We start from the raw sequence: 13,111 nt of genomic DNA on the forward strand, positions 1-13,111 counted from the left end.
TTTGGGAAGCATGTCCTGGTTTTCCTGCTCCAAGCCTCATATGAAAAGGGGTTTAGACCTCAAGTCACATGACAGAGCTTAGTCTAGCAGTTGGGGGCCCAGCTTACTGAAGTGTGCAATGGTTGTCCATCTGGGAAGCAGGTTTGCATTGGGAAGCGTTGTAATAAAAAAAAAACATTTATTTACCATAAAATATTTCTTGGAGTTCAATAGGACACCCAGGATTCAGAGACAATTGAGTTATATACTGCTGCCTAGGGGATGATTTGGACACTGGCAAACTGGAAAAACAGTGACCAGCCTGGTATACCTCCTCCAACTCACAGCATGCCTCAGTTTGTAGAAAAGCAGTACTATGAGTAGATAACAGAGGGGTGGAACCTGTGTCCCGGCTGGATTTTACGAGAAATACAAAAATCCTATATTCTCTCTCATTCATTAAGAGACACAGGATTCAGAGACGATTGGGAATTCCAAAAGCAGTCCAACCGAGGAGTGGGCAACAGCAACGTTAACACCAACAGGCCCACATAACACAACTAAAAGGGGGGGCGTAGGATCTTGCATCCAGATTTAGAGAACATGTTAATAGAAGGCCAGGTGGTGAACCCAAGAATCAAGGAGGCACAGATCTGAGCTTTAACAGAAAAGGGTGAAACTCAGTTCTAAGGAACATAATAGACTTGTGCTCAAGATCTGTCTGAGCTACAGAGAAAGTAGAACACGAAGCTGGTTCACCTTTAAGGGAACAGTTAGGAATGATAAGAAGTTTGCCTTTGTTAAGGAAGCAGTGATTACAAGGTAAGCCCGTAAGCAGTGCTGGGACAAGGTAATCCCCCTCCCCTGAAAAAGCCAAAATTCTCCCCTCTCTAGTACAAATTCCCCCTCCCAGCTCAAATCCTCTCCCTTGCCAACTGCCCCCCCCCCCCCCCCCAAATTTCCCCTCATAGCATAATACCTCCCCTCCCAAATCCTCCTTCCTAACAAATCCACTCCCCCTCAAAATTTCCTTTCTGAGCACAACCCCCCCCCCCACACACACCAATTTTCCCCTCCTTGCACGAATCCCTTCAAATTATACCTTCTAGCACAAATCCCTCCCCCCAAATCCCCCTTCCCAACAAAAATCCACTCTCCTAGTACAATACCCTCCCTCCAAATCACCCATTCTAGCACAACCCCCCAAAATCCCCACCATGCCCAGGGCACCTGCCTCTTCTGCCCACCCCATGTCCCGGCTTTGCCTGTAAGATACAAAACTACTACATTCTAACAGTGAAAGGTAAAAAACTTTGATGTAGTGAAGCTGGAGAGGGAGATGGAAAAAAAAATATGTCCTGGTTGGAGGTGAAAGCCCAGAACCACCTTAGATGGAGTGAGAGAGGTTCTAGACCTCACCACTACCTTATCCTTTTGCAAAACCATAAATAGTTCTTTACAAGACAAAGCTACCAGTTCAGACACACACCCCACAGAGGTGATGGCTACAAGGAAATAGGAAAGAGGACTATCCCTGACAGGTGCAAAGGGCAGTTTTTGAAGTGCTGACAGAACCAAAATTAAAATTTCAATCGCAGGTGGTTACAAAAGGAAATACACGAGACACCCTGTGTACAGAGGTAATAAACAAAGAATGGGAGGCTAGCTGTCTTTGGAATAAGGTTGCAAATGCAAATATTTTCCCTTGATGGTACTCGGGGCCAAATGCTGATCATGGACGGAATGCAGAACAATAAAAAAAAAAAAAAAATATCCCATGGAGTATTTCTTTCCATGTGCAATGGTAGACCTTGCGAGATAGACTTCCTAGACTATAAAACAGTATGGAAATGACAGATTCCAAAAAGGCCCTTGCTGCTCAAGACCCAGGCTTGTGAAGCAGGGTTGAAAAACAGGTCCTTGGGAAAGATGCAGTAGATCTAGAAGAGTCCATGGGGTGTCTTGCCAGGAGTCTGATCAGGTTGGACCATTTTGGAGCTATAAGTATCACTAGAATGCCCTCCATCTCAATCCTGCAGAGCAGACAAGTCACCAGGGCATCCACTATTTCTGCTGGAGGTTTCCTGTACGTGGGGACAAATCTGACCAGTTTGTGTATGAGCCTACAATAGAGGACATGAGATCCACAACTGGCGTTCCCCATCTGCGATATGGGTCCTGAAAACTTTCTGGTGTTGGAACCATTCTCCCAGGTCCAGGCCCTGTCTGCCTGCCAGTTATCCATGAGTGGAACAAGAAAAGCAGAAGAGACTGGGACATGAAGTTCTGCCCAGCACAAAATCCTTTCCGCTTCTCGTGCCACAGCTAGTGGTACTGTCCGAAAATTTCAGTTGACCCTACAGCAAGGAGGTCCAGCATTTTAAAAGACAACCAAATTGCTCAGAGCTCCAGAATGTTGATTGGGAAATGATAATTCTGGCATTAAAGTCCCCTACACCAAAAATGTGTCTAGGACTCCTCTCCAGCCCTTCATGCTGGCTTACATTTTGGAGGATCTTTCATGACATTCGCAGGAAGAATTTTTGTAGATCCAGAGCTGGATTGCCCAGCCACCAGGCCAAGTATTGCCTGGTTTTCAGGTCATGTGAATCAGTTTGTCTAGAAACTATGGGATTTATCCCACAGTAACAGAATTTTGAGTTGTAGGAGTCTGGACTGAAACTGAGCAAATGTAGGCTACCCTCAAGCTCAAATGTCATGCAGAGTCAGAGTCAGGCGGCTCCTGAACTGTAGTAACTAGCTAAATGAATGCAGCACTTAATTTCTAAATGTTTTAACCCTTTCTGTGGAGATCAACAGAAGGAGGTTAACAAAACTACCCAATAGTTCTAATATAGTAGCTCCTAATCCAACCTCCAAAAACGTATCTATGAGTAACATCACATCAGAAGCTGAGCCATGGCTCTAGACCTGAAGAGCGCTCTGTGGCTAACATACTACACAAGCTCTGGAAAGTGGTACAAGCAGAGGCCAGTGCCTGAAGGTCACATTGCAGGCATGACTACTATCATTAGGTCTAGCAAGGTCCGTGTGCAGCCACCAAAGCTATTGCATATTGCATGGGATATGCTGATGCAGATAACTACATAAATAGACTGGATCAAGCAGTGTGGATGAACTCTTGACTGAAGAAAAATATAAATCTTGAATTAGAAAAAAGGCTATAAAATATAATTAAACTTGACAGTGGAGAAAAAAAAAAAAAGTAATCCATCCATGCTTGGAGTGAGAGAGGCTATACCATTCTGGTCCCTTTTGTTTTTGCTAGGATCAAAATCCTTCTATAGGCAGCAGTATATTTCAAGTGTCTTTGAATTTTGTGTCCCTTAATGAATGAGAGAGAAATACCACTATACCTGACCACTATAAAAGGCAACAAGGCCATCATATTAAACTCTAACACAAACAGCAATGCTGGCCCAAAAGATGGATGCCCAGGCCTAGCAACCCCATTAGTAACTAGCAGACTTTCTCTAACCATGGAAAACAAGTTTTTCCAGTCCTGGGTTAAGCCTTACTGTTAACTCTCACAGTGCAACTCTATCGGTCACATTGAGATTTTAGGTTAGCAGTTGTCAATTAGGGTAGAAAACAGAGTGCTGTGCTGGCACAGTATTAAAAAAATTCAAGTGCAGGATTGTGAATATTTTATGTGTACTCCTGCTTGGAAAAAAGAAAAAAACCTTCATTAGGTGCTCTCTGGGAACACAATATTACACAACTGGTACAATAAGTGATAAGCAATTCTTTTCTTTTACAAGAGAACGAGCCAAATGCCAGCGATATGACACTGAATCGAAAGCACTGCACTAGTACTTGTCCACAAGCACAAATTTAACATTAATTTCCAATAGAGCTTGCAGAAAAAACCTGATTCGCCCATCAGAGTGATTGCCAGTGGGTAACGGAAGCAAATTTTTAAAAAATTCACTGAAGATAAAAATACAACTGGAAAAAAGTGCATACTTTGAATCTGAATAATTGATCTCACAAAAAATTTTAAATTGGCGGATAATCTCAATAAATTCAATTACCTACATTCCACTACTGTATAAAAATAGCACATTCTTATAGTGGTGCAATAAATTTGGCCATGTAAAGTCTGTATGGGTTGCCTGGCAGAATACAGGCAATACCTTTACAGCAAGCCAGATCACCAAAAACTAACACACAAGTTTCAAGGCTGCAATTTAACGTTATATATTTTGAAGCTGAATTCCTGGCACAAAAATGTATTTTTATTGCAGTGACATCAAAGCTTGTGGCGACAGAAAAGCTATGGGAAGAACTTAGCATACCCACCCGATACCAGCTGCCTACAGAAAACGAAACAGGTGGGGGTGCCTACAAGAACAGTCACCAAGCACAAAGAGGAAGCGACTGGTCTTAAGAGACAGGAAGCTTCAAAGGCAAAGTTTTCATGTTGATTCCTGCACAGATTTAGAAGACCTACACAAAGTACACCAAGATTCAAGAATAGACACCTTTTAGATTTAGGCAATACTTGCTTATTCCAGAGTTCAACTCTGAAAACACTGCATCCAAATACAGAAACCAATAGAAAAGACAATATTTTTAAGACCTTCTCTGTTATGAGTCGCTTGTGTTGCTTAGGTTATTGTCATACCCACAAACAGAATCCCTAAGTACACACGTAGCAATACACAAAAAATAAGTTTGTGTCCCATGTCTCATTGCTTGATTTACAGTGGGGACGGAAAGTATTCAGACCCCCTTACATTTTTCACTCTTTGTTATATTGCAGCCATTTGCTAAAATCATTTAAGTTCATTTTTTTCCTCAATGTACACACAGCACCCCATATTGAGAGAAAAACAGAATTGACATTTTTTGCAGATTTATTAAAAAAGAAAAAACTGAAATATCACATGGTCCTAAGTATTCAGACCCTTTGCTGTGACACTCATATTTAACTCAGGTGCTGTCCATTTCTTCTGATCATCCTTGAGATGGTTCTACACCTTCATTTGAGTCCAGCTGTGTTTGATTATACTGATTGGACTTGATTATGAAAGCCACAAACCTGTCTATATAAAGACCTTACAACTCACAGTGCATGTCAGAGCAAATGAGAATCATGAGGTCAAAAGGAACAGCCTGAAGAGATCAGACAGAATTGTGGCAAGGCACAGATCTGGCCAAGGTTACAAAAAATTTCTGCTGCACTTAAGGTTCCTAAGAGCACAGTGGCCTCCATAATCCTTAAATGGAAGACGTTTGGGACGACCAGAACCCTTCCTAGAGCCGGCCGTCTGGCCAAACTGAGCTATCAGGAAGAAGAGCCTTGGTGAGAGAGGTAAAGAAGAACCCAAAGATCACTGTGGCTGAGCTCCAGAGATGCAGTCGGGAGATGGGAGAAAGTTGTAGAAAGTCAACCATCACTGCAGCCCTCCACCAGTCGGGGCTTTAGTGGCCCGACGGAAGCCTCTCCTCAGTGCAAAACACATGAAAGCCTGCATGGAGTTTGCTAAAAAACACCAGAAGGACTCCAAGATGGTGAGAAATAAGATTCTTTGGTCTGATGAGACCAAGATAGAACTTTTTGGCCTTCATTCTAAAGCAGCATGTGTGGAGAAAACCAGGCACTGCTCATCACCTGTGCAATACAGTCCCAACAGCGAAGCATGGTGGTGGCAGAATTATGCTGTATGGGCGTTTTTCAGCTACAGGGACAGGACGACTGGTTGCAATCGAGGGAAAGATGAATGCGGCCAAGTACAGGGATATCCTGGACGAAAACCTTCTCCAGAGTTCTCAGGACCTCAGACTGGGCCGAAGGCTTACCTTCCAACAAGACAATGACCCTAAGCATACAACTAAAATAACGAAGGAGTGGCTTCACAACAACTCCGTGACTGTTCTTGAATGGCCCAGCCAGAGCCCTGACTTAAACCCAATTGATCTCTGGAGAGACCTAAAAATGGCTGTCCAAAAACGTTTACCATCCAACCTGATAGAACTGGAGAGGATCTGCACGGAAGAATGGCAGAGGATCCCCAAATCCAGGTGTGAAAAACTTGTTGCATCTTTCCCCAAAACACTCATGGCTGTATTAAATCAAAAGGGTGCTTCTACTAAATACTGAGCAAAGGGTCTGAATACTTAGGACCATGTGATATTTCAGTTTTTCTTTAATAAATCTGCAAAAATGTCAACAATTCTGTGTTTTTCTGTTAATATGGGGTGCTGTGTGTACATTAATGAGGATGAAAATGAACTTAAATGATTTTAGCAACTGGCTGCAATATAACAAAGAGTGAAAAATTTAATGGGGTCTGAATACTTTCCGTCCCCACTGTATATGAGAAGACTGTTTAGCAATAGTTTAACTCTTAATATTGTTTGCTTGAATTTTTTGGTTTTATGATCATGAATTCACACTCTCCTGCAGACAACTCCCCAGTGATGCTAGTGGATTCCAGCACAGGTAGTAAAAGCAATGAGATGAGGAGATTAGGGCTTCAACTTTACAGCATACAAAAATAGAAAGTTTTGGTACTTTGAATGAGGTAGGCAAGAACACAAATGTAACGGGTAATGTCACATTTCTTGACATGGGCAATGAAGACCCATAGCAATTGGGAAGTACATAAAAAGTAATAATGTAATAATCTTTTAGCATGCAGAACAAACAAATGGCAAAAAAAACTAAATTGCACACGAATGGGACCATAGTAGGAAAACAACATTTTCATAAAAACAAATGTACATAGATGTGATAGAGTAAAACTATATTGGATGGAAATGATATGCTGATAAAGCCATGTGTAGAATAGAGGCTGCATCCTGTGAAGCTCGACGCGTTTTGTAAATCAGGAGTGGATGCTACAAATATCTGGAAAAATGTGAAAGGATATAAAGAAAATGTATAATGGTCTAAACGGAAGCCCATATTATGGGAGAAATATGAAAAAGAATAAATGGTCTAACCCAAATTACTTGCATCCCATTGAACGTTCAACCTAAATAATACTGGTGTGAAAGTCTACCCCGGGACCTGAGTGTTTTGGATTCTGCAAGAACACTGGGCACACATAAGAGCATCCCCAGGAGGATGGAAGTGATCATGTTGTAATAAGTATTGTGCCAATAATTAGCTACAAAGCAATCTGTAAATTAAATTATGTATAGCAAATCAGGTAGCACTGCCACAAAATGGTGTAAGAGAACCAATGTCTACTGGGGTGCATAGAAACCCGAAGAATAGGGTGAATAAGCATAAGTGAATGTGGTGACATAGTGGGCGCCGCTCAGTACTTGCTACTACATGCACTACTTTCTATCTTGGCTGATGCCAGCGGCGGGGAGCGTTTTGGCGCCAAATCTGGTGGCAGATGCCTCTCGCTCCATATCACGCCATTGTGACGTTGGTGGGGATTTGTTGGGTTATATTGGGCCCATCCGGGCGTCCCCATTTGGAATATTTCAGTTGATCAGGTTGCACTGCTTGGTACATTGCACACCACACCTGGTATCTGTCACAACAAGGTAACCCAGTGTGTATTGGTGGTTTCACCTACCTTGGCTTCTACTTTCCTTCAATCCTCCCTTTTACTTTCTTTAGGTTTTCACTGCAGTTTTTAATGCACGTGTCTCACTCTTTATTTCCCCACTTTAACTTATGCTTATTCACCTTATTTTTCGGGTTTCAATGTCCAGAGAACATTGGTTCTCTTACACCATTTTGTGGCAGTGCTACCTGATTTTCTACACATTTAATTTACTTTACAGATCCCTTTGTAGCCAATTATTGTTACAAGACTTATTACAACATGATCATCCCCATCGTCCTGGGGACGCTCTCACGTTTGCCCGGTGTTCCTGCAGATTCCAACACCTCAGCTCCTGGGTTAGACACACATGGCGACTTCAACACCAGTATTGTTTACGTTGAACTTTCAATGGGATGTAAGTAATTTTGGGTTAGACAGACCATTCTTCATATTTCTCCCATAATATGGGCTTCCGTTTAGACCAATATACATTTTCTATATATCCTTTTTACATTTTTTTTACAGATATTTGTAGCGTCCACTGCTGAGGAGTCGTATTGATGAAACGCATCACGCTTCACAAGATGCAGCCTCTATTCCACGCATGGCTTTATCAACATCTCATTTCCATCCAATATGGTTTTACTCTGTCACATCTATGTACATTGTACATTTGTTTTTAAGACAGGATACAATTTTGTTTTCATACTATGGTGCCATTCATGTGCAATTTATTTTTTTTTGCCATTTATGTTGTGTTCTGCATGCTAAAGGATTACCTTTTATATACTTCCCAATTGTTATGCGTCTTCATTGCCCACGTCAATAAATGTGACATTACCCTTTACATTTGTGTTATTGCCTGCCTCAAAGTCCCAAAACTTTATATTTTTTGTATCCAGATTAGAGATCTCCCCTTGTGCACCTCATTTAAAGTCTCAGTATATGTAGATATACATTCCCCCTCCCTTTGTATTCAACTTTACAGCAGGGCACCATATCATTAAAAATATAGTAAATTCTGTCAGTCATTCACAAACTCATTTTGTATGTAAAGACAAGATCATTAATCATGGAGAAACTCCTAGAGTGGAAGCTTTGAGACTCACAGCAAGTAAAGTATGTCTTCCATTTCCAATGATTGACTGTTAGAAGTAGACTTTTTTTTTTTCATTAGGTACAACAGACTTGGAGGTGCCCCTAACCTTCAAAATCTAGGTTTCAACGGCTAAGCCATTAAAGGACAGCAACCGTGAAGTAGGATGGCAAATCAGCCCTTAGGAAGAATGGCTTAAATCAGAGTGTGGTGAACCCACATAGCCACCAGAGAATTCACGCTTTTTTCTGGAGGATCCCTGTTCTTAAGACAAAATGTATCCTGTTCGTTGTTGAACCTGGGGACCAGAAGGTCCAAATCAGGTGAACCACACCTGTGACACAGGTCTTATAACACCTCGGGGTGTAGGGCCTACTCCCCTGGTCCAGGCACTAACAGCAGAGGAAGTCTACCTGTCAAACGTCTATACTTAGGAGACACATGGCGGATGGGGCAGGAACATGAAGTTCTGTCTAGGGCAAGATGCGATCTACCTCTTGCCTATTCTAGTTCCTTCTTGATGTCTGATGTACTCCACCTCTGTGGCTTTTTCCAACTGAATAAGGATCAGATGACCAAAGTTCTGCCTGGAAGAAACCCTCTGGCATGAGCGGTGTCAAGGACTAGACCCAGATAGGCCAAACAAGAAGTCAGTGTCAGCACAAATTTCTGAAGATTCAGGATGCATTTGAATTGCCATTTCTGAACATTCAAAACCACATTGTCCAACACAGACTGTGCCAACTGTTCCCTCAACAGAATGTCATCCAAGTATTCCACAGTGAATATACCATGAGAGCACAGCGAAGCCAATTCTGGGGCCAGCACCTCAGTTTTGAATTGGTCGTAAAAGAGCACCAAAAGCATAGGAAATGCTGATGCCCTGAAAAAACTGGGGCATATAGGTATGCATCCTTTGTGTCCAAAGCTAGAAGGGCTTCCTGGTGAAAAGAGGTGGTGACAGACCTGATTGATACTGTGCGGATTTTGAGCTTGAATGAAACATTCAGAACTTTGAGATGGGATGGTTGCCCCTTTGAGTTTGAGAACTGAACAGGTTTGAGTGAAACCTTGAAACTATTCTGCCACAAGTCCTGTTCTGGCCAAAAGATCCAAGAGGGCTTGATGGAGATCTGCCAATCTGTGTGGTGACACAGGTGGTTGAGGTGGGAAACCAAGTAAGCGGCAGGCAGTGAAACTCCAGTTTGTAGAAAGCTGTCCAATTGTCTGTAAAGAATAACCAACATCCCCTCACCCTGGAAAGTGGGGGCACACCTTCATGCTGAAGAAGGCGGTTTGTCTGAGGATATGACAGACTTGAGCCCCAGATCTTGCGGTAGACTGCAGGCGTGGATGTGCAGGAGCAGAGAAAGAAAAAGTAATTTTGTAACAGAGAGGGAGAAGACTTTGGAAGCTGTTCCTTAGACTTCATCAGCTGACAAAGATGGGTGCTCTTGCCATCAGCAATGTTCTTGATAATGGTATCAAAGTAGGTCTCAAGAAACATTGACCCTCAAAACCCATGTGGGTCAGACACTTTCAAGGAGGTCAACCACAGCAATGGAAGATCCCTTTTAAGAGATTTTGAACAGTCAGCCATAGTTTGGCACAGCCAATACGGGGTAAAGATTATGCCCTGCCTGCATAGAGTTCAACCGATTTTCAGTGGGGTCCTTAAAGACAGATGCATCTTCCACCAGTATGGGTTGTAGCTTCGTTAAGGTGGGATACCTCTGGATTGACAGTGGGAGTAGACCACTTTTGTATCAATTTCCCCCAAATGGGTACAAGGCTAATAAGCCCTTAGGGAAGGAAACCGCTTGCCAGGGTATAGAAAGTAATGGAAAAATAGGTGCAATGAAAAAAATCTTTGCAGCCTTCGTGGCTCTAAAAACTCAAAACTGGAAACTGCACTGGTAAAAGCACTGGGCTGACCCTCTAGTCTCAGAGTGGTGTAGAGTACATTGATAATTGTTTCTTAATTTGGAAGAAACAGAAGTGTCTCCTCAGGTGCAAACTCATCAGCCAGACTGGAGCAACTCAGTCTCAGCTGCTGATAGCTCAGAAGCCAGAACTGTGGGTAAACCAGAATCTGCAGGAGTTGTGAAGTGCACTTGTGAGTAAGCAAATAACTGGATGTTTGGGGGCCTATAAAGGCTTCCGTAACTCTAGTAAAGGGCAGAGGAACCAGTCACACTGGCTCTGATGACAGGATAGACAGTAGGAGCAGAGAACAGAATCCCAGACGTTGGCACCATCAGCAGGTGTGCTACAAGCAATGCCGAAGCAGCTGGGCCCACCTGTTACAGCAGCACTGCCACCAACCCCTACCTGCTTTAGCCTTTGTCTGGAATCAGACATGTTGCAAGCACTTGACGGTAAGGCAACATAAAAGCTTGGAGTAAGGAGGCCCCAGTTACTCATGAAACCATGATGGTAGCAAGAAGGGGTTGGATAGCTGAAGATGATCAAAGTCATTGTAGGCGGGCAGCAAGTACAGACTGAAGTTCCATGTTGCTCTTTACAAGGAGCAGAAGCAGCGCAATACTTCATCAAAACAGTATGATGGGGAAAGGGCATGGAGCATGTGTGATGCTCTACCCAGCGAGTAGCGTCAGTGTTCCATCCCACAGCCTTAACCTCTTCTGTAGGAAACGATAGGTATATGGATCATTTAAAAAAGGTGCCCTGTGACCTATGCAACTGAGGAGGCTCTCAAGGTTCAGCCTTGACTAGCTTACTCACAAAGTGAGTCTTCAGGAGGTTAGGGCAAGCTCCAAGGTAATGCCAGCATCTTTGGACCTGACAAGTGCTCTGCAGCTAACTTTTACCAGAGCAGAGTCAAAAAAAAAAAAAAAAAAAAAAGCCTTATGTAAAAACACACAGCTCAAGGATAATTTCCAGGCTATCCCCTGCAACGTTCATCAGGGTCCAGATGTGGCACTCCAAGAGTCAGGCTGAAGACGGCTGTGCTGAATAGCTGCCACAAGAGAGAGACAAGCTCTAGCAACAATGTAGAGAACAATTCTGATTGAAGAAGAGTAATCTTAAGAAAAGAAGGTAAGTGGAAAAATAGATTGGTCTTCCACACAGCAGATCTGAAGAGAAGACATGCATCTTCAAGTTAGGAGGGGTTATCCTTGGCTGGCCTACAGTTGTGTTTGCCATGGTCCAATCCTCCTATAAACAATATAATCTGAAAGTGAAAGACTTCCTGTGTCTCCCAATGGACAAGAAATTATATATTCCGGCAGGTTCAGCAGGGAGCCTCAAAATGATAGACTCCTCCCGGATGGACCGTTAGTAAATTTTTGTTCAGTTAGCATATGCAGCCAATTGACTACAGCACTGACCAATGTATGTTGAAAGTGGAGTCGTCCCGCTGTCAGAACGCAATAGTACAGTGGGGAGGATTTCTCCATTCACCTCAAAATGTGTGGATGGGACAATTTGTTCTTTATTTTTTTGATCAGTGCGCTGGCTGATCAAAAAAACTGATCAAGGTATGGGCAGCTTAAGGAAGGATTGAGGTTTTTCTTTCACTTCCTGTCCCGAAACAAAACAGGAAGAGGAAATCAGCGAGGAAGGAACCCTGCCTAGACGGTTGTCACCAGAAAAATCATCACCATTGGAAGAATTCCATTCGCCTCAATCCTGTGATTTTAAAGTTTTTATGTTTCCAAAATTTCCAGTGTGCTTAAGACTCAGACAGCAGTAACTCTCAATCTATTAAACACAAGAAAAAAAAAAAAAAAAAAGAAGAAAACTTTTTGCTTTACAAACAGTAATGTTTTTGAATGGAGCACTTCTTGAGAGTTTATAAAGAGTAACCTTCTAAAATGTAAGCTTCACCTCAAAAGCAGAGTCCTCTTCCAAGTGGCCCAGTAATGTCCCTATATCAGACTGTGGGTGGCAAACACCACCCTTGTAAAGCCAACAAATGCATGTACAAATCCATGTTTTAGGAGCTTAGCTTTCAAATGCAAAACAAAGTATTACCAAAACCCATCTACATGAGCCCATTTCACCCAGGTGCTGTGTATACAATGAATCTTAACAGGTTTTTTTTTTTATATCTTAAAGCTTAAAAAAGAAGTATGGGATTTAAAAAACAAAAAAAAAAAAAACAAATCAATCATACTCGCCTAGAAGGATGCAGCATCTGTCAATGCTGCATCTGTTCCCAGCCACCTCTAAAGACTGAGAAACAAGCGGTCACATGACCACGGATCGCTCAGTTCTTGGTCTTCAGAGAGCAGGGCTCTCTGCTTTTGCCCCTCTAGCACTTAGTGGAGTGCCAGGCTGAGAGACTGAGCCAGCTGCCGGTCAGGCATCCAGGGCAGATCCAGACATTGAGATCCCTGTAGAAACTGTACCAGCAGAGTGATGTCACTAGCCGACAGCTATCAGCTGAATACAGCTTACAGGAGTGTAGAACCAAATACACTTCTGTGACCCACAGGAGAAAAGTAGGGGCAAAAGAGCTTTGGTCCTACTTCTA

The 13,111-nt window shown here is 42.7% G+C and overlaps 1 protein-coding gene across 1 annotated transcript in view; it reads right to left on the reverse strand.

The window, feature by feature from the left end:
* RPRD2 (regulation of nuclear pre-mRNA domain containing 2) overlaps positions 1–13,111 on the reverse strand; it is a 134,017-nt gene that overhangs the window by 7,865 nt on the left and 113,041 nt on the right. The gene's annotated exons all lie outside the window — the stretch shown is intronic.

This window comes from Aquarana catesbeiana, linkage group LG13 (genome assembly GCF_042186555.1).
Source record: "Aquarana catesbeiana isolate 2022-GZ linkage group LG13, ASM4218655v1, whole genome shotgun sequence".
Taxonomy (NCBI): domain Eukaryota; kingdom Metazoa; phylum Chordata; class Amphibia; order Anura; family Ranidae; genus Aquarana; species Aquarana catesbeiana.